Source organism: Biomphalaria glabrata, chromosome 1, assembly GCF_947242115.1.
Source record: "Biomphalaria glabrata chromosome 1, xgBioGlab47.1, whole genome shotgun sequence".
NCBI lineage: Eukaryota > Metazoa > Mollusca > Gastropoda > Planorbidae > Biomphalaria > Biomphalaria glabrata.
The window spans coordinates 87,776,579-87,799,118 of record NC_074711.1 but is presented as its reverse complement, the minus strand read 5'-3'; the positions used below and the strand labels follow the sequence as shown (position 1 = coordinate 87,799,118).

The following is a 22,540-nucleotide window of genomic DNA, read 5'->3' as shown; positions in this document are numbered from 1 at the left end:
AAAAAATAAAATCTCCCCCGACATAAGGAATGCTCAGTGTGAGACATGCTTTTTCATTACTCCAGCAGGTGGCTCTATGTAGGTTTGCCAACAGCATTACATAGTGTATCTCTATTCACTTCAAATACAAAAACAAAATTTAATAAAATACTCTGAAAGACACATTCCTCGTCCCATATGCTATGACAAATTTGTACAAACGCTCCTTCTTCCCTAGTGCTATTAGAGCTGCATTAGAGCATGGAATGGGTTGCCTGAGCTAGCCAGGAAAACCAGTGACTTGGTAGAATTTAAGCCATTGGTTAATATGCATGACTGAATGTATGACGCGTTGGACGTAATCATCTTTTTTGAAGGAACGTCTGTATTATATAAGATAAGATAAGACTTGAAAATTGGAAAAATAAAAATGATTAAGACCTGAGTGGTATCGTTTTGTACTTTCATCGATGTACCATAGTTAACAGATGCAGCTTTTTTGTCATTCGTGTTTTGTGACTAAAGAAGGATTTTTAAAAACAAAAAATTAGCGTATCAATACAACTAATCCAAACGAAGCGGAGCGATACCACTTGAACTATCAAATCGATTATCACGATTAGACAGCAACGATCCTATTGACAGACGGATTCGACCAAGAAACTTGAAATCCTACGCACAATGACATTTACATGCGGAGACAACCACGTAGACCATGCTAACAAAAACTGAGGAGGTTGTACATAATATATTAATGATATCACTTGCGCAAGCTTTTTTCAAACGAGGCCAATCGAGCAGACCGTTCTGCTTGGCTGAGCAAAGCGTCAATCTGACACTATAATGACGTTAAAGGTTTAAAACCTGCTGTGCAACTCTGTGGAGGTTAAAGACCTGCCATGCAATTCTCCCATAGGTTGTTATAGGTCCTGAACTTGCCACTCAGATATGTGTGTTGGTATATATGTTAATACTATCAGTATTATATTAATGTCACACCCAGACGACACACGCGTACAGGACAATACCGTCGTGTAGTTCAGAAAGCCAAATCTGCTAGCTTGAAAGAAAGAAGATCTAAACCTTGACATTGGCCTACCATCCGGCCCTCACACTGCCTGCCAAACTTAATGATGGCTGTCCGTTCGTACCTGCCCTCATATGTTAAGTTTAATAATGCATCAAAAACTAAATCTCATGCCTGCTTGAGTGTTACGTAACTTGAATTTAAGATCTGGTAGAGGCAGAGAAAGCGATGAGAAGATACACTAAACCAGGGGTTCTCAATCTGTGGGTCGCGACCCCCCTTGGGGGTAGATTGGCGATTTGCCAGGGGTTGCCTAAGACCATCAAAAATAAGGATTGTTATTGTCTATTCTTCTATTGCTGTATGTGTGCGTATGGGGTCGCGGCAGAGTGGGATATTGTAAAAAGGGGTCGCCGAGTTTAAAAGGTTGACAACCGCTGCATCAAACTATGGACAGGCTTGTCATCGAAAGAGATTCTATTCAAGGTAAAAGAGGAATGGAGAAAGACGGTCGACAGATTATGAGTGGTGCCCCAACGGTTCAACAAAGAGATGGGTATGAAGATCTAATCTAAATACGTGCTAACCCAACTTTTGAAACGTTTACAGTATTATTGTCCATACTTCGATTCCAAGCAATATTTTCTACGTCAGTCTACAATCCCAATTGGGTGCCCGACAACCAGCCATTTTCCCTAATAACCACATAGCCAATCCGCCGCTGTTTTTCTAGGAGCCCGTAATGTCGTAATTTCGGCCCTGTTTAGCATTCAATTCTAGTACCATATCATGAATAGCTACACTCGAGCTCTCCAAAAATAGAGCTACGATAAAGGGGAAATAACACAAAAAAATTAACAGAAGAAAAAGTTTTGATTGTAAATACTACTACACACAAAAAGTAAATACATTATCTTTACAATTCACACAGTCTCGGCTTTATTCGTAAGTGATCGATTATTAACTCTAGAATAATAGTATTTAAATGACATAATTATGTTCTATAGAAAAGGATAACGTTGCATAAAAATAAACCATTTCATAGCCAAAGATAAACCGTTGAGAATTTAGAATGGTCATATTGGGAAGGTGATAGGCAAAAAATTGTATAAAAATTTTTGGCGGGACAAAATGTTTTTCATTAAATACAGAAATTGAATTTTTTAGATTTAATGAATTTGGTTCAAATGACGACTTAGTTATTCTTAAGTGTGAACTGCAATGCTCATTTTCCAATCTATTTAGAGACAGTCTTTTGAAAGTTTCATTCTTGAAATTAACCACTCACTTTCCTAAGCTGTTATCATACAGACTGATATATAGAGGTAAATAATGCACAAAGTCGTGAGCCTGTAATATTGAATAAACTGCATTGCGTTAAGACCACTGAAATCTTTTTATTCATTATTGCAAACGAAGTGGCGGGCCGGATTAAGCCTTGTTGCGGGCCGGATTAAGCCTTGTTGCGGGCCGTAGATCGCCCATCAGTGAATTAGAATGTAAGAAAATAATAAGAGACAATCTTATATTTGTAACTTGCCAGTGACTTTGAAACAAGTGACTTTGAAACAACAATGTTTTGATTAGTAATTGACTTTTTTTGTTATTTCCATTATAAGAATCGGAAACTGAAAATGGGTCATGTGTAGGCCAGTGATTTTCAAGCGTTTTTTTTGAACAGGTGGGGATCAATAGTCTAAAGTCTCATTGCTAATGAATCGCCAATTCGTATTGAAACTTTCCTGGTGGCGAATCTGTCCATCTCGAAGGGAACGCAATACCGAGACATCGTTTTGAGAAAAATAAAAGGCCCCAGGCCTGAAGTTGAGTCCTGAAGTACCACCAGTGGTAAGCTTACCACAGTTTGGAAAGCAGTTATCTAATCATGTATGTCAAGTTTTGTTTTCTTCTCTAATATACCTATGTGTATTCCATTGCTGATTACTAAATGTAACCAAGTCCTGAACAATACCGTAACGACACATATAACGACAGAATGAAGATTCAGAATGCCAATGCACGGACATATAACTTGTTTATTACATATGCTTTAATATAATAGAAGCACAGTTCTGGCAAATGAGATATCCAGTATCAATTAAAGTATAACTGCTCGTAATATTACTCCCATAAGACTGAACAATAACTGTGCAGAAATAATTAGAGTCTATCCTTCAACTCTATAACCAAGATCCAACTGTACTGAACTAGTAACAAAAACCACAGTTTTATTATGAGTTACATTCCATTCAAAAATACATCTCACAAAATAAAACAATCCAAAACAAAAACAGTTTTGAAGTCAACAACCTAAATTGCCCCCTACTCCTCTAAAGTAAACAGGAGACCCAGGCTGACCAGAAAACAGTCCTGACAATGTATTACTTGGTCTTGTGAATACATAAACATTTAGTCCCTGTTTCTCTACCTTCAAGATGTTTTCAATTCCAGACACAAATAGACTAGGTAGAACTAGAATAACTGTTGGCCTATTCCAATCAACAAGATGCCGGTCAATGATGCTAGTATCTAGACAACCGGAAGCTTCGGGGAGGAACTACGGCAGTTCTCTAAAAAAAAAAGAATGCTGAGATCATTTCACCTTGAATATCATACAACAAGAAAGAAATTTAATGGACACTGACCAGGCAATGTGGCAAAATTAGTTGTTCACGGGCAATTTTTTCTTTCTTTTTTCTTCGGACAATGCCTTGATAATAGACATTTACACAGATCTAGATCAGCAGGTCAAAATACAGTTCAACAAAGGCAATGGATTAGAGAAAGCAAGGTCAACTTCTCTCCTCCGCTGTCTGTGTTCGTCGCCAGAAACGTGGTGATAGATTGCCAGCCTAAGCCAGCTGAACATAACCAGTCACAGCTGTGAACATGGGAGTAAACCACATTCTTTCGAACGGAGACGCCAGGGCCGGATATACTTAAAGGCAACACAAGCTATATGTGGCTTAAGTCCCAAAAGAAATATCTAGCACTGAGATATAATACCTGAACTTTTAAAGGGACCCGTATCTCAAATAGCTTAGGGCCTAAAATCTAAAGACGGCGCTGGGAATGCGCACCCGATGTATAGTTGTAAACACACAACTCATGGAAACAGGAATCGGAATGGAGTCTCCAGAAATGTGGCATGAGCAAGGCAGTTCCCCCCAAGACGTGTAGACCAACTCAATGCTAAATATGCCAAGTATTTAGATCCACACAGCGTGCAGTAAGCACATGCTACGCATTTGGTCTTTTTTTTTTTTTTACGTAATATAACCGTCCTTGCCCTGACCTTTGACCCTGTCAACTCGTGATATAGCAAGATAACAGGGGCGGCGTGTGAAAGGAAAGTGTGAAGGGCTGAGAGAAAGGGAGGGCGGCCTAGACGGAGAAGCAATAGAAAGCAGTGACGGCTCTGTTGTTGTTTTTAATTTAAGGTCTTTCTGACGGTTCTGTTGTTGTTTTTAATTTAAGGTCTTTCTTAGACCCAATCTCTTCAGTGCCAATTACTAGCAAAAAATGTAGATAGTACTGATGAAAGCATTTTTTTTTTGTTTTATTTTTAATGATTATGCATGGGTTTCTGGGAGTGGAATTTAGTTCTTTGAAATAGCCCAAACTCGTGAATAAATGACCGGTAGTGTTAAATTACGAAAGTTAGCAGTAGCATACTCATGGAAATGCAAAAGATGAAGCGTTTTTTTTCTTATGTGGGCTCTTTCTTGCCCAGTTTTCATATCAGCATGTTCTAGTGCTACTACTTGAGCTGAACCTGTCAGGCCTTCCGAAGTCTTCTTTGTTTTCTATTGACCCGAGGAATAAATGCTTGAAAGCAGTGTCCTATTTATATCTAACATAGATCTACAAGTTGGTAGTGATCAACTAATTCTACAAACGATTGTTTCACTACGACATATGCCCCTCCCCATGACATTTTTGGAAATGCAAAATAGAAAAAAATGAAAAGTGAACTTTTTGTTAAAGTCATGAAAAACATTTACGCCTTTATTTAAAACCATTAATTTTGTTTCCCTATTGTTTTTAATGCTTTTTCTGCTTTATCCTCAAAGGCGTCACCCCCACCCCCTCTCCCCAGCTCACCAATTACCAAGCAGCTTAGAAATTTCCTGTGGCATGACCTTAGCTAGACGTTTGTGTAATCTAATTGTTAGAATCGTGTCTGAGGTCAGAGTGGAAGGTTTCCGCTACACACTTGCCTCCTAGCTACATTTTGGTTGGCTTTCTAAACAGCGAATCTAGAATCTTCCACTTTCTGTGTTCATATAAACAACTGCGGACAAAGAGCATGTCAAATCTGAGATAAAACTGACAATAATAAGTCTTGTTCTGAAAAAAAATAATTTTTGATCAGGGGCGGACAGGTGAGTATGGGCACATGCCCGGTGGACCGGCACTCAAAAGGACCGGGTGACCCACGTCGAAAGGCTGGCTTGGAATTGAAGTATTGCTCGAAATATGGTAAAAGACGGTCGTATATTCTCTTAGAAAAAGATGCCCATAGAACGTTACGGCTGGTCCTGACATTACCATTTATAAAGGATCTTCTACAGACTTTACAGTGTAATGACAGCCTAAAACATTTCCACGTCATAATTCAATCGAATTATAACGCGTTTGTATCAACTTAAATCCTTTAAACATAGAATCTGCTGACTGAATAACTAGCAACACGATTCTTCTATTTCGTACAGCCCCATACAGTTCAGGTGAGTAGAACAGGGCCAGATCATAATAAAGTCATTCAAACGAATTAAGATTGTGCCAGTACGCATTGAGATTACATACAGCCTACCAGCCTTCCAATACAACAGGTTACACTACGTAAACCCCTGCAAGAGCTCACTTCTAAACGCAGTATCCAACTTTACATATTTTGAGGACATCCACGAATGGATGCCCATCATCATTATATGGCACTCAATTTGAGGGTCGAAACTCAAGGTAATTCCTTAGCAGACTTTGAAAGTCTGGCCACCATTGGTCATGATCATCAGGGCCGGCCCTAACAATTGCGGGGCCCTATGCGAAACTAATTGCGCGGGGCCCAGTCTAGGTGGGAATAAGGATAATAAGTGGAAATAAAGATTTTGTATTAGACAATAAATTCGTCTTTGCATTTTATTCCATCTTTACTAAGTACAAAATCACGATCAACAATTAACTTCACGAGCCTTGCGTGTAGCGAAGTCATACAGTATATCATAAAAATTGTGTTTCCTACATAGATCAGGCTCTATAGCAAGAATTGCCGAATTGTTCAATCTAACTTCGTGAATTGTTGACCTCAATTAGTTTGAGTAATTAGTTTGAGGCGCGAAATGAGCTTTCACCAGAAGCCACAGTTACGGGTATTGTTAAAAATATGCTGAGTAGTTTGGTAAAGCAGTGTATCTCTCATTAGTGGACTATGAAAGTGCGGGGGCATAAGACCGGCCTTGATGATCATGATGGTATAATATTACTAATGTAACTAATATGTATTTTGTAATGGTTATAAGGTCTTTGGTCAACAAGAATGTATTTAAAAAAAATAGACCTACATTTACTACTAGTCTTAAGTATTTGGTGAGTAAAGCATCAACCCCCCCCACTTACACACACACACACACCTTAATAAAAACCCATCGCCTAACATAAGAGCAAGATTCAACTAAAACAGACACACATTAACGAAACATATATTGCTTTCCTGATTGTTATCAAGCCCAACATTTAATGTACCTGAGGCTCGGAGGCAATCAATACTTGCCTCTCTGCCAGATTTTCACTATAACACATAATAATGTTAACGAATTTTTTTATTTTTTTTTACTCTGACCAACAAAAAGTGTTTCTGTTATATAATGTGGTGTTACTATAATCAAAACATAAATAAACTAGTGTGCATAGAGTTAAATCGAATGCATTTCAAGAATTGTCATAAGCACCTGAAGGAAATGATGTCAACAGGAAAGATGAAATGAAATACCATTGTTGAAGTGAGCGTCCTGTAGTTTCACAGCTGTGGTGAAAGGTGATTCTAAGTCACTTGCTCATACCCACATTTAGATCTATTATTTTAATATCTTTTTTTTTTTTATTTACATATTGCCCAAAAACAAACCCCATTTGGGCAGTTGATTGAGACAAACATCTATAAAAAAGCTAACAAGATCCTCGAAATAAAGAATCACCCTTTGTGTCAGGATTTTGTGATTTTACCATCACAAAAGAGATACAAGACACCGATAGCAAAGACAAACAGACACAAACACTCTTTTGTTCCCCTGGCAATCAAATCATTAAATAAGAACAATCTGGTATAAACTTTGTCACATGTAAATTATGAGTGAGTCTGGTGTGAATGTACACTTTGGTTTCTTATAGTTATAATGTTTTTTGTTTGGTGTAATGCACAAATTGTAAGACAAATTTCCTTACGGACAATAAAGATTATTATTATTATTATTATTATTGGCACTTTATAAATAGTAGTAATAATAATATTTTATATAATAATTATATATTTATACTTTTTTTTTTCATTTTGTATATTACCTTGCACATCCTTACCAACTCTTTTACCAGTGGCGTAGCTAGGGTGGGGGAGGGGTGAATTTGAAAATTCCTTGGGACCCCCTCAATGAGTGTTTAAATTATTTTTTTTACATTAAATATTATGCAAAATGCAGGGGCCACTCAAAGAGATCAAGCCCTCCGGACCCCAAATGATGGCAAATCCCTAGCTACACCACCGTCTTTTACCCTAGTATGCCATAAGAAGTCTTTTGCCATAAAAAATTTCATTTCAAAGCAATACTTGCTAATAAAATCTAGATTTAATCACTATCCACCCTTTGCATTGTAAGGTCTTTTTCACACAGAAGCACACATTTTGCAAGAACCCTCCTTTTTTTTTTGGTTCATCTTTGAATGGAACGATACAAACACATCCACATTTGTCCCTTTAACACATTGTTGATGGTCTATTTTGTTGATGAGTATATATATGTTAATGGTGCATGCGAGTCCATATGACACAACAACAGAATGAATCAAGAATATACTTAATAACGCAGGCTGATAACTTCAACAATTTAATAAACAATAAAAAGGGCACAGTCCTCTGTCGTCGCTAGCCTAGCGTCGTCCTCTTAGGCGTCTTGTCCGTTATTCTTCTTGTTCATAATCCTACTCTGTTCTTACTCGTCACATTACTTAGGAAAAACCCGATTCACATCAACTTCTACGCATCTTGTGTCATTACATATTTCCTCCCCCCTTTATCAAAAAAAAAAATTTTGTCAATTTTTTTTTTTCAGTCTAAAACACTATCCCTACTGTCATGTCTGTACAATATATATGGCCAAAATTTTGGGGAAAGACAAAACAAACATATATCTTGATCTTGATGGACATCATAATGTTTCCCATCTTCATCAGTTCCCTGGTAAAATTGTCCATGTTCCTATGTCACAAAGTTCACACTGTAGTTGAATGTTGACACCAAGAAAACAATACAGTTCCAATACAGTTATTGGTAAGAAAATATCCGGTATATAGTGTTCTAATCATCACTCATGTCATTGACGATGAAATAGTATAGTACAGTGTAATAGTTTCACCAACCAATAGTACTAAGTCCATCAAGACATGTATACAGTCCCCATACGACGATGCCTTTGTCGATTCCACAGACATAAAACAGTTTTTCAGAGTAAATACACATGTATATAGTCCACATACGAAGATACCTTTGCTGACTCCATAGGCATAAATCAGAGTTTTTCAGAGTAAATACTGTCATTGGCTATATGTTCATGGCTGGTCGCCTCACATCACACCAAACTTTTCCTGTCAGACAAAATGTAATATTTGTGTCAAAACAGCTTTCCAAATTATTCTACTTAACTTTTTTGTTGGGTACCAATAAGTATATTTTCTCTCCACTTACCATTTCCAAACTGACCTAGCCTTTTACTAATGAATGATAATGATTATATAAAAAAATAATGACTGTAGATGATCATACTTACTTTAATTTACACCTTTGACTTCAATTATTGAAATTTTATAGTTATCTCCCTTGATTTAATAAAATTCCCAAGTTATATTTTACTGAGTTATCTTCCTTTAAAGGAAATAAAATATATAGTCCATATATAAACAACTTATTCATACCCATTGACTAAAACATATACATATATATACATGCATAAACAAATCAAAATGAATAATCATTATTTACAACAGTTTATCTCACGGTAACTCTTGACAACATGTCAGCTACAATATTAATTTCTCCCCTAATAGCCTCCAATTGAAAATTATATTCTTGTAAAATTAGAAACCACCTGTATAATCTACCATTTTTAATACTTTTTTCTTGCATAAACTTTAGAGGCCTGTGATCAGATAACAATATGAATTTGTTTCCCAGTAAATAGCTTTCCAACTTAGTTACAACCCAAACAACAGCTAAAGCCTCCTTCTCTATGACACTGTATCTCTTCTCACTATCAGATAATTTCCTACTTACATAAATTATTGGGTGTAATTTATCATACTGTTGCATCAAACAACCTCCTATAGCACTACCAGAAGCATCAGTAGTGACATAGAATATTTTAGAAACATCTGGTAATCTCAATATCAAATTTGTAGAAAAAATATGCTTAACTTTCTCTATAGCTTCTACACACTTTCTATTACAAGTCACTTTTCTAGGCTGTCCTTTCTTTAATAACTGGTTTAATGGATCAACTATCTCTGCTAAATTTGGTATGTATTTTCTATAATAGTTTATCATCCCTAGTATTGATTTAATCTGTTTTTGTGTTGTTGGTATTTCTATTTCTAATATCTTCTTTACATTATCTTCAATGGGACTGATAGTATTATTTTTAACTCTATGTCCTAAAAATGTGATTTCTTCTAAGCCTATCTCTACCTTTTCTGCTTGAACTGTTAGACCATTTTGTTTAATTAACTCAAAAATCTCCCTAATTCCTTTTAAATGTTCTTTCCAATCCTCATGAAAAATGCATATATCATCTAAGTAACAGATTACATTTTTTCTATGACCTATAACTGATATCATCATCCTATTAAAGGTAGCTGGAGCATTTATAAGCCCAAAGCTCATAAAGTTCCATTGGAATATTCCATAAGGAGTGATAAATGCAGTATAAGGTTTAGCTCTATTGGTTAAAGGAATTTGCCAATATCCTTTTGTCAGATCCAATTTTGTAAATACTTTAGCATTGGACAATTTGTGTAATATGTCATCAATGTTAGGCATAGGGTAAGGATCAAATTCAGTTATCTTATTTAACTGTCTATAATCTATGCATAACCTTATATCCCCATTCTTTTTCTTTGTTATAACTATTGGTGAAGCATAAGCTGAATTGGATGGTTCTATTATTCCTAGTTTTAATAAGCTGTCTATTTCATCTTTAACTTTTCCCTGTAAGTGTAATGGAATCCTATAAGGCTTCATGAAAATAGGTTTGTCACTATTTAACTTTATGTCATGCTTTATGATATTTGTTTTTCCTGGCAAACTGGAAAAAATTTCTTTAAAATCACTGATTACATTTATTATGTCTTTTGTTTTTTCTGGAGATAAATTTTCTAGATTCAGTTTTTCCCATGTTTGGTTATCTTTAGTTTCTAGTATAGGAATATTTTTAATATCATTTTCATTAGTTTCCTCATTGATTAAAACAATTAAACATTCATCTACCTGATTTTCATTTTCCACAGTTTCTGTATCTAACTTTTGAGTTTGATTTTCATTGTTTACTTCTGTATCCAAATTTTGAAATTGATTTTCATTTCTCTCATTGTACAACTTCAAATTATTTATATGATATGTTTTTATTTTTCCATTCATATTAATCTTATAGTTTACTTCACTTGTTTTATTTGTAACAACAAATGGACCCTTCCACTGTTTTCCTAATTTGTTTTTTAAGTCAATTACCAAAAGTAATACCTTGTCTCCTACCTCCAATGTTCTTAATTTTCTTTTTTCATTTAAGTTCTCATGTACTGTTTCTTTATATTTCATGTTATTCTCAAAAGCTTCCGCCCATATTTGTTTTAAATCTAATGCTGTTTCATTGTCATTTTCCTTTTCTATTTTATTTAAGATCAAACTTTCTTTAAAAATTTGTATTTCATCCCTAGGTTTCCTTCCATGTACTAACTCATATGGTGAAAATTGAGTTGCCTCATGAATATTATTTCTAATAGAAAATAGAACAAAATTAATATAGTGATCCCAGTTTTTCTGATTATTTTCTACAATTTTAGCTAAGGATCTTTTTATAACACTGTTTAGGCGTTCACAAAGCCCGTTGGCTTCCGGGTGGAATGGCGATGATTTAATGTGTTCTATACCATATTTTAATGTCCATCTTTTAAATAACTCAGATGTAAACATAGAAGCATTGTCTGATAGTAATGTTTTTGGTATCCCATGTCTGACTATGAACTTTTGATCTAAAGCATTAATAATATTTTCTGTGTCTATATTGGATAATACCACTGCTTCAGGATATCTACTGAACATGTCTACTATTGTCAATATGTACTTATTATTATGTTCTGTTTTAGTTAAAGGTCCTATGATGTCTATTGCTATTTTTTGAAATGGTTTATTTGGTTCATCCATCGACTGTAATGGAGCTTTACCTAATTTACCCTTAAGTCCCCTTCTTTGACACATATCACATGATCTTATGTATTTTGATATAGTTCCTTTCATTTTAGGCCAAAATACTTGAGTTGCTAAATTTCTAAAACATTTCTTTATACCCCTATGTCCACTTAAATTACTGTCATGTGACAGAATCATGACATCCTTCCAATACTTTTGTGGTAAGACTAATTGTTTTATTTCTCTATCATTTATTTTTGTTTTCCTAAATAGTATTCCTTCTTCTATGACATATTTCTCCATTGGGTTATTATTTCTCCTATCACTAATTCTGTCATATGTTTTCCCAATGATGTTATCTTGTTTCTGTTCTTGAGCCAATTTGTTTATTCCTTTCAATTCTTCTGTTTTCATTTCTTCAGTTCCATCTTTCTGTTTTTCTGCTTGCGTTTCATCTTGTTTTTGACCTTGTATTTCAACCTCTTTCTCTTTATCTTCTTCACCATTAACTATTTCATCATTCACATCAATAAATTCCTGAGTTTCTTGTTTTGGCTTGTTCTTAGATCTGGTTATTACGATATTACTAATGTAATTTTCTGTTTCAGTATTCCTATTCTGCTGTAACCTTTCATATTTCTTTTCCCATGCTTCAATTTCCTGTCTTGAACATTCCTTCAAACCCGTTAGGTTTCCAATTAACATATCATGTCTCATGTTAGGCATGGCTACTCCCTCACAATGGCCAGTGTAAAAAGGTGTCTCAATAAACACTTTAAATACTTTAAATTCCTTTATACTGCCATCTGCCAACTCCACTTTCCTTGTATATCCCCTATAATATTGCGCCTCAATGAGATCAGCCCGAACCACGAGTGTGTTACAGCCACTATCTCGGATTGCCTTTATTGGAACATTGTTAATAAAAGCTGGGTAGAAAGCAAAATTGTTTTTATTTTCCCTAACAAAAAACACTCTGTCAGAATCTCTATTTTTATATTCCCTGCTTTTACTCCTATTGTATGTGTTATTATTGTAATTGTTGTTGTAATTGCTGTACCTATTCCTACTGTCTGCTCTGTAATTATTTCTACTATCTGTCCTATTGTAATTATGTGTACTACTTGATCTATTATAATTATTCCTACTGTTTGACCTGTTTTGTGTTCCCCTGCATCTCATAGCCATATGTCCTTTTTTCCCACATCTATAACATGTAACATCCCTGTTGTTTGACCTATCTCTACTATTGCTATATCTAAAATGTTGGCTATCCCTACTTCTATTTCTACTTCTTTCATTGTTTTCCTGTGTATATCCCACTAGATCAATATTCTTTTTATCTTTACATGAAAAAAGGTTGTTGGGATAGGCATTTTTATATGTTCTTATTATCTCAGTAACATCATCCAAAACTTTGGGATTCCTTTCTTTGATAAATGATTGTAATTGCGGGTCACACTTAGCTACAAAATTATCAAGTAATATAAAATTTTTTAATCCCTCAAAGGTACTGTCAATCTTCTCAAATCCCAGCCATTTATTAAAATAGTCTTTTTCCAAATTTATAGTGGTTTGTGGTTCTATCTGATTGGAAGGTGTGTTTTCAAAATATTTTTTTCTGAATGTGCTGGCATTGTGTCCATATGCATTCAGCAATTCCTTTTTTAAAATTTGGTAGCTATTTTGTACAGTATGATTATGGTTTTGACAAATTGTAAGAGCTTGCCCTTGTACAAAGTCTAACAAAATTTGAGACCACTCTTCCTCCCTTATATTGCAATTAACCATTTTAATTTCATATCTCTTTAGGTAGTCTGAAATACAATCTCTAGCCTCCTGAAAGGGTTGTAGTTTTTTCCTCAACCAATGGTTGTTATCACTTGAAATATTAGTGTTGTTTGTGTGATTATTACTATTATTGGTTTCAATGTGATTGTCTGGGGCATTGGTAGTATTAGTATTAGATCTATCATTAGTATTATTGCTATTAACTTTTTGTTTATTTTGTTCAGCTTCAATTCTCAATTTCTCAAGATCATATTGTAATTTCCTATCTGCTTCTTCTTTTATTAATTGTGCATCTAGTTTATTCTTTTCCATTTCTATCTTATCTATTCTATCTCTCTCTATTGTCACCATTTGCTGTACATAGCTAGTTAGGTCCTTTCCTTTAAGTTCTAGCTGTTTAGCCTCAGCAATAATTTGCTGGCGAAAAGTCTCCATATAATCAAAGTTTGGAGCTGTTGCCATTATGCTTATTTTATTTTAAACAATGTCTCAATATAGTTTTGATATGACCTCCCTATTGGCCTAAATATCACAATTTAGTTTTCACAAAAACTTTCTTTCAAATACTTCTTGTAATATATATTTATATTTATATATTTAAATACCTTTGCTCAATGTTATATCAACAAATATTACCTCAGTGGACTTACTCACAGCCACAATACTTGAATACAACTCCAAATTTTATATCACCTTAATTCAGTGGACTTACTTTAGGCCACATAAACAAATATCAATACCTCAATACTTAATTCAATGGACTTTCTTCTTGCCAATAAATACCCCTAGGACTATTCTAGTCACTAGTCTAGATTCAATACAACTTCAATACAACTTCAAATAGATAAATCAATATTATACCTCCAACAGTAAATCACAATCCAGTGATACTGACAAAAAATTTTATTCTGACCAATTAGACTGTGTTTAAACACATCTATAAAATAATGTCAACCGATTAATCGGGACAAAAGATCTATATATAAATAATTACTCCTTAGACTCAGTTGTCTTCAGGATAAAATAGATCAAAGGCTCTCATAGGTATAACAATTTAGTTACTACCTGGAAACAATCTAGAATTTATAATCTAGATTAAACGTGGCTTACCTTATCTACTTAAGATAAAATTACTAATATATAATAAGAATAATGTAAAATAAACGTAATAAGACACAAAAAAATAAATCTATTCTAATGAGATGAGACTTTTTAGAGGAAGTATACACTGAAAGAGACAAATAAAGATGACTTCACCTGACTTCTAAAAAAAAATAAAATGTACGTGGATACGAACAAAACAAGACAATCTAAACAATCATCGAGACTTTATTAAATGGAGCAGGTCCACTTTCTAATGTGTCCTATAATGACGCCCTTATCAGGCAACCTGCTCTTAACAAAGATCTACTGTCCCTAATAGACTTAATTTAATAATAATGGAGAGAAAAAATAAACTTATCTTTAGTTAGATCCCCTTTGTTCAGTCCACGGAGCTACAACGGTCAGTTCCACCCAAGTTCCCCACTGTCTTAGTCTTAGGCAAGGCAAGGTGTGCTCCCACAAAGGCTATTCGACAGGCAGTACTGAGTTAGGCCAATCTCTCCTGTTGCTGCCACAGTATGGTACGGTTCTCAGATAAAGTCCTCTGGTCAGGTTCCAAGGTTCCGGTTCCACTTGATGATCTGTTGGTGCTGGCTTCTGTCTTCAGGTCAGGAACATAAGTCAATATTGAGACAAGCTGGTGGTGCTGTCTCAAGAGAGGTAAAAAAAATGACTAAGTCCAACTCTCTCTTTTGATGAATATAAATTAGTCAACTTTACAAGTTGATTAGATGGTCACGCAGTGTGGTAGTAGGGTATACCATCACTCGTGTGTAGATTAGATTGTAAGCTCAGCAACACTGCAACAGTCAATTAATAGCTTGAAAAACAAACCTGACAAGGTGACTCGATCCAACGGTCAGCTTGTAGATACTAGATATGTAGACTCAGATGACTTTCCGTACTCACAATAAACAGATAAACCTGACAAAATGAGGTATCTTCACTCTTGAGTAGTCTTGAGGTATATATATTTAGATAGAGGTATACTGACGACGGACTGCCCTAGATCACTTACACGGACGAAATAGTTCTGGATTCAGACACAATAGATATAGTCAATATAGATCTATATATAGATCCAGGTTCAATCTAAAAATATCTAACCTGGCTGACAAAGCTAGACGCTGGTAACGGTTTCGAATTTTCTCTAATAGAAAGTCTAGATCCACTGGAACAAAGATGCCAAAATCCAGCTGCAGTCCAGATAATTAGCACAGACGTAGGGTAGATCTAGTAGAAATAAACGAATGTTAATCCAGTACTTCTCCAGTGTACTTCGCCAAGTGTAGAATTGTAGATAGATATATCCAGAACATGAAGTTAACTAGATTGTAGATCAAAATGACGCCCTGGCCGTCGTGGGTCGCCACATCTGTTGATGGTCTATTTTGTTGATGAGTATATATATGTTAATGGTGCATGCGAGTCCATATGACACAACAACAGAATGAATCAAGAATATACTTAATAACGCAGGCTGATAACTTCAACAATTTAATAAACAATAAAAAGGGCACAGTCCTCTGTCGTCGCTAGCCTAGCGTCGTCCTCTTAGGCGTCTTGTCCGTTATTCTTCTTGTTCATAATCCTACTCTGTTCTTACTCGTCACATTACTTAGGAAAAACCCGATTCACATCAACTTCTACGCATCTTGTGTCATTACAACATCCACATTTGTCCCTTTAGCACATCCACATTTGCCCCTTACAAACACAATCAAGTTTGCCGCCAAAGTAACTCACAAGCATAAGCATTCATACAGCTGTTTTGTATTTTTGAACAAGAAAAGAGGAAATATATCAATTGGTTTCTTAGTAACCTTTATTATAATGTTTTGTTTGTTCTAAGACCATGTATACTCCACAGTTATTGCTTCATTAGATAGAAATACACACACAAATCTGCAATAGCATTTATGACACACCAAGCAGTTCAATTCAGTGCTGTCGAAAAAAGATTTAAAGAAAAAAAAAGGAAGCATCTTTTTGTGTTATTATTCTTCTGCACTTCGGATTTATGAAAACTAATAGGGAGAAACGAAGAAAAGATCCATTTAGGGGAAATTTAATTATTCTGATCAAACCTGCATAAATTTTTTCTGTTGTTACAAGTATAGTATAATAACAGGTTAACATAATTTCATTGATTTTCATCCCCAATTGGGATAGTTGTATAATATATAGTCTAATGATAACTCAGAGTTGGGATAGATCTTATTTATATATCTGGATGGATCATGGATTTTACCAATACAATACATATAAACATAAATCACCATACTATATATATAGATCTAGATTCTTAGGGGGGGAAGGGGTAGGGTATAAATACATATAGTAGACAGATTTTATCTAAATCTCAAAACTTAGATTTAGAACTTAGATTTACAAGTTTGTCATGTACATGCAGCATGTCATGTGATATGAATATATATTAGAGTCTATATTAGATCTTAGAAATACTTTGATCTAATTATTCTAATAATCTAGCTAGACTAGAATAGATCAACATATTTATTGAATTTATACTAGACTATATATTAATATATATAACCAGGCATATAGGCCTACTAATATAGATCTAGGCTAGCTATAAACTATAGGTCTAGGTCTATAAGTATATATTATATATATATAGATCTAGAATTACTTATAAATCTTGATTCTAGTAGAGTCTAGTCATCTAGTCTAGGACTAGGTCAGTAGCCTAGGTATCTTATTTTAATATTTAGATCTACTTAAAATTTAATAATTCTTATAGTTATAGATCTATCATTCTATGCCATTGGCATTTTTTTATGCCTATAAATCTATAAATTATTATAATATATAATAATATAGTAATATTAATATAGATCTTGATTCTATGTCTGTCTATAGAGTAGTATAGAGTATAGACTCTAGTCTATAGATCTAGTTTTTTAGTCTAGAGTGTCTGGGCTAATAGTGGAGTATTATTATTATTAGAGATGTCTTATGACACTTATATTGACTTATATAAATATATAGATCTAGATCTATAAGATCTTAGTCTGAGACGTCTAGATATCTAAGTCTAAGTGATGTTAAACATTTAGTTAGTCCTATAATTTAACTGCATAAGATCTAGATTCTAGTTAATGTTATTCTAGATTCATCTAGAATTAATCTAGATCTATAATAACTAGATTTTCTAGATTTCTACTTACGATACTAATGACCAATGAATACTTTGATGGTTACCAGGTCGTTCTAAATATATCTGCAAGAGTATGTCAGTAGGTCACAGCTCGGGACTTGAAAGTTGCCAGTTTGGAATGCAAACAATAACTGTGAATAATAAATAAAAAGATGTCATTTCATTTGTAAACCTTAATTAATTGTCCTAAGTTAATTGGCTTAATACTTTAATAATAGATTGTAAAAATACGTTATTATAACCATCATAATGATAATGATAATGTGGAATCAAATTCTAGCATTTTTCACTTGAAATCAAACATCTAAATCTAGATTTCTTCTTTAATGTGCTGAATGTGATTCTAAAAACACTTAGAGTCTATGTCTAATAAAGCTTGCTAAATTTAGATCTACTTGAATTGATCTAGCAACCATCCGTCTAGCAGTCTACATCGATCTTGATTTAATGCCACTGTCAACAAAACATACATGTTTATTTCTTTTATTGTCGTCTGAAATCTAAAGTTCCGTTTGGAACAAATAAACATTTCGCATTATTAATTAATTTATACCACCATTTAAATTTCGGAAGCCCTCGTATAAGTTCTAGCCAAAACCATTGTTAATAAGTTAAAAGAGCAACAGATATGGGGTGAACTGAGTACTTAATGAAAATAAAACCTCAAAAAAATGTTTTTGAAAGTAGGGCCTTTTTATAAGCTGTTTTTTTTTCGCTCGATACCAGATAAAAGAGGGTATATAAGACAATATTATGGTATAGATGCTTATTATGCTTATGTTATCTTATCTTATAAAATACAGACGTTACTTCAAGAAGATGATTACGTCCTACGCGTGTCCCTAGGTCAATCTAGTCAAGCACGTTAATCAGTGACTTAAATTCTGCCTAGTCATTGGTCTTCCTGGCTGACTCAGGCAAACTATTCCATGTTCTAATAGCACTTATAATTGGACGTAGGCAGGATTTTTTTTTTGTCTAGTCTTGTCTTGTATAATACAGACGTTACTTCAAAAAAAGAAGATGATTACGTCCTACGCGGGAGAAGGGGCGAGATACATACATATATTTATAAGAGAAGACTCAAAAGTTAAGTAGCAATCATACATAAAACACTTAACCATAATCTTCAAATGCAAAAACAAAACCTAATAAATTGCTAAGAAAGACACAAACATAAATACACATTCCTTGTTCCATATGATAGGACAGATTTGCACAAATGCTCCTTCTTCCTTAGTGATATTACATAATTTGAGGCATTTAGAGCATGGAATGGGTTGCCTGAGTTCAAAGCAAATACCACAAGACCACGCAACCATCCAGTTTTCTTTTTCTTACGGATGTAGTAAAAGTAGTACAGTCAAAGGGAAACAACACAAATTAAATTTTACAGATAATTTTTTTCTCAGTAGCCTATCCTTGATGTTTGTGTTCAGTGTTGTTTTTATAACTGACTCTTAGTTCTGCGTTGCTCAACATCGATGGCTGAGAAGGACCATAGGAATAGCCGAGATCATGTCACCAACAGAAGATTTTTGTCGAAGAATTAAGTTGTCTAGTTTATAATAAGTAACAGCAGCGACCAGGTACAATCTTCCTTCACCATCCCAGTTCAGAATAAAAAAAATCTTTTAACTCTTTCTCTCCGTAATTATTTTCCACGTTACTTCAAAAAAGAAGACGATTACGTCCTACGCGTCTGCATACAGTCATGTAGGCTACAGTGGCGTAGCAAGGTACCCGTGGGCCCTGGATCAAAAATATGTTGGTGGGCCCCCCCCTCCCCCAATAAGAGACAAACAATTGAGTAATTTGAATGTATCGTTACATTTACTAAAAGACATTCCAATGTAAGTAGTGTACCTGTTTTTTTATAAGTAATTAGTAACAATGTCATTATGTTTGATTCAGTTAGAACTCAGACAAGTAATAGTGTCTTAAAAGTTAATGTTTGTACAATTTCATTAACAGAATAAAACGACTTAAATATGTTTCAAATGAATAAAGAAATGTTTTTTACATGCCTAAGACACTTCTAGGTGAAAACTTTGAAATATTGATACAAACACTATAATCTAATTCTATTTCAATTATTTATCAGAAAATAGATCGAACATTTTTCTGGCCTCCTAAGTAGAAAAGTCAGTAACCAGTGCATCTATTTTTTTAAATTTGGGCCTTTTCTCGCTCAATGAAGAAGACTAAGTTAAGCCAACCTGCTCTCTCTCTCTCTCACTCTCTCTCTCTCTCTCTCGCTTCATACTCTCTCTCTCTCTCACCCTTTCTCTCACTCTCTCTCACTCTCTCTCTCTCTCTTACTCTCTCTCACTCTCTCACTCTTTCTCACTCTCTCTCTCTCTCTCACTCTCTCTCTCTTTTCTCTCTCTCTCTCTCTCACTCTCTCTCTCACTCTCTCTCTCTTTTACTCACTCTCTCTCTCTCACTCTCTCTCACTCTCTCTCTCTCACTCTCTCTCTCACTCTCTCTCTCTCTCTCTCTCTCACACTCTCTCTCTCTCTCTCTCTGTGTCATAGACATTCGTATGCAATTTTGAACCATCGAATTTCTGAAACTGACGTCATACTGAACAAACTAATACAGACAAAATGAGAAGTAAGATGCATGCTGGGACATTGTTTTGAAAACATGATGATAAAGTGTAGCTGTCTATGATAAAAAACAGCCAAATCTCATGTAGCTGTTTATAATAGAGGAAAATAAACAGCCAAATCTTATGTAGCTGTTTATAATAGAGGAAAATAAACAGCCAAATCTCATGTAGCTGTTTATAATAAAGGAAAATAAGCACCCAAATCTCGCACACAGACTTGTTATGTGGTAATGGACGGCTTCTTAAAATGATTGCATCCCTGGACAATAAACTTATGGCAATATCCTCTGGGTCAGATGCGACTGGAAGAATGGTGTCGTCATACAACTCTTTGTCTTTTGCACTTGAAATGAAACTGGGCATTAACGCCTTTAAAATGATGACACTATTTTATGCCCATGAAATCAATCACGTCATTGTGAAACAAGGTCAAGGATAGTCCCGTAAGCTACGTTGGTTTCGAAAGAGAAAAAAGGCGCGCATTGGACTTTCTATTGTACCAGTATTTTTGTCAAAACTGCACCGCCCAACAGGTCCATTATTTCGTTTTGAATCTGTGTGGGCTTTGTTTTCATGTGAGATTTCAATGTTCATAGCAATTTAAGATAAAGCCTAATTAGAGGTTTTGATAAATATAATGGTATTAACTTTCTTTAGCAACTATGAACAAAACTAAGAAATGACATTTGATTTGTTGTTCAAATGTTGAGATAAGTCAAAAAACTTATTTTGAAGTGGAAATTAAATTTGTTGAAATTTAAACATTTTAAATACAGAAAATAGAAGAATAGATTGAGCTTTGGAAAAATTGAATAACTAGCAGATATGTCCAAAGATATATTTTGGGACCATCCCTATAGTCTTAGACCTAATTGTTTTTGTTACCGCCTCTTTCCTTATTTTTCTGTACAACACAAAGATATTTTCTAAAGCAAACTCTCTCTCTCTCTTCCCATTAAAACTTATACCATCAATGGCTTATGGACATACAATAGACATACATGGATAAAAAGAATGGGACTATCTAGCAACCATAGTCTCCTTAAACATACAATTAGGGCTAGCCACCGCTACAATGAACCTGATGGCGGACAGTTCCTTACATAACAATACAGTAATCCAAGCCGCTGGTGTATTAACTCAAAACTTTAAACACGGGTTAATGTCTCAGAACAAGTATAAAGTTTATGATATTTAAGGGGGCTTTTGAGATTCTATATTATATAATAATAATAATAACAAGACTTTGTTTTCGAGTCCGAATATTAGTGAGGAATACAGTATTTCCCGTGGCTGCGCAACACCAGCTGTGACCTGCATATTTTGTCACATCCAGGGCAAGGATAACCATTGTCCGCAGGTGGTCGATTTAGATTTTCTTTTCGTCGTCTGCGTTTGTCCTCGGCAGCAGATTTTCTTTTGGTCTGAAAATGTGTATCCCGCGGCCTTCGTGAGTGACCTCCAGCTGTCTCGTTCCGACGCCGCATGCAGCCAGGTGCTCTCTTCTATGTCAGCCAAGGAAAATTGACGCCTAAGCTGGTCTTTGAAGCGTTTCCGTGGGGCGCCTCTGTTAAGTCGACCACCTTTTAGCTCACCAAAAAAGACTGCCTTTGGCATACGTTCGTCTCCCAGCGTTTATAATTATTTACAAAAGTGCAATTAATTTTTTTCCTTAAGTGCCATCCCTATAATAAGTTCTGACGTGGGCCCTAACTGGTCAAGAGTTATGGCCCAAGTGCAATCAAACCCTTTGCGCCATAGTTGCTACGCCACAGGCTGTGGGCCCCTAATGGTATTGGGCCCGGATTCATTGAACCCCTTCGCGCCATGGATGCTACGCTACTTGTAATGCATATTAACTAACGACTTAAATTCTGCCAAGGCACTGGTTTTCCTAGCTAGCTCAGGCAACCCATTCCATGCTCTAATAGCACTAGAGAAGAAGGAGTATTTGTACAAATTTGTCCTAGCATATGGGATGAGGAATGTGCCTTTATCTTTATGTCATTCTAAGTATTTTATTAAATTTTGTTTAAGCCTTATGATTGCTACTATTATAGCATATACTATTTACAAAAGTAACTTTTTTTTCCAACACAAAACTCGGCTCTCTATGGTTAGGGCCCTAACCAGGACATTATTAATCTCGTGTTTATTCTTGTACTAGATCTTTTT

General features: G+C 34.9%; 1 long non-coding RNA gene across 1 annotated transcript in view; it reads right to left on the bottom strand.

Moving 5' to 3' along the window:
• Window positions 1-17,883, bottom strand: part of LOC106063266 (uncharacterized) — a 43,547-nt gene extending 25,664 nt beyond the window's left edge. The window contains exon 1 of the long non-coding RNA XR_008776247.1: window positions 17,762-17,883. This is a non-coding gene — a long non-coding RNA (uncharacterized LOC106063266). The remainder of the gene's footprint in view (window positions 1-17,761) is intronic.
• Window positions 17,884-22,540: the final 4,657 nt, after the last annotated feature.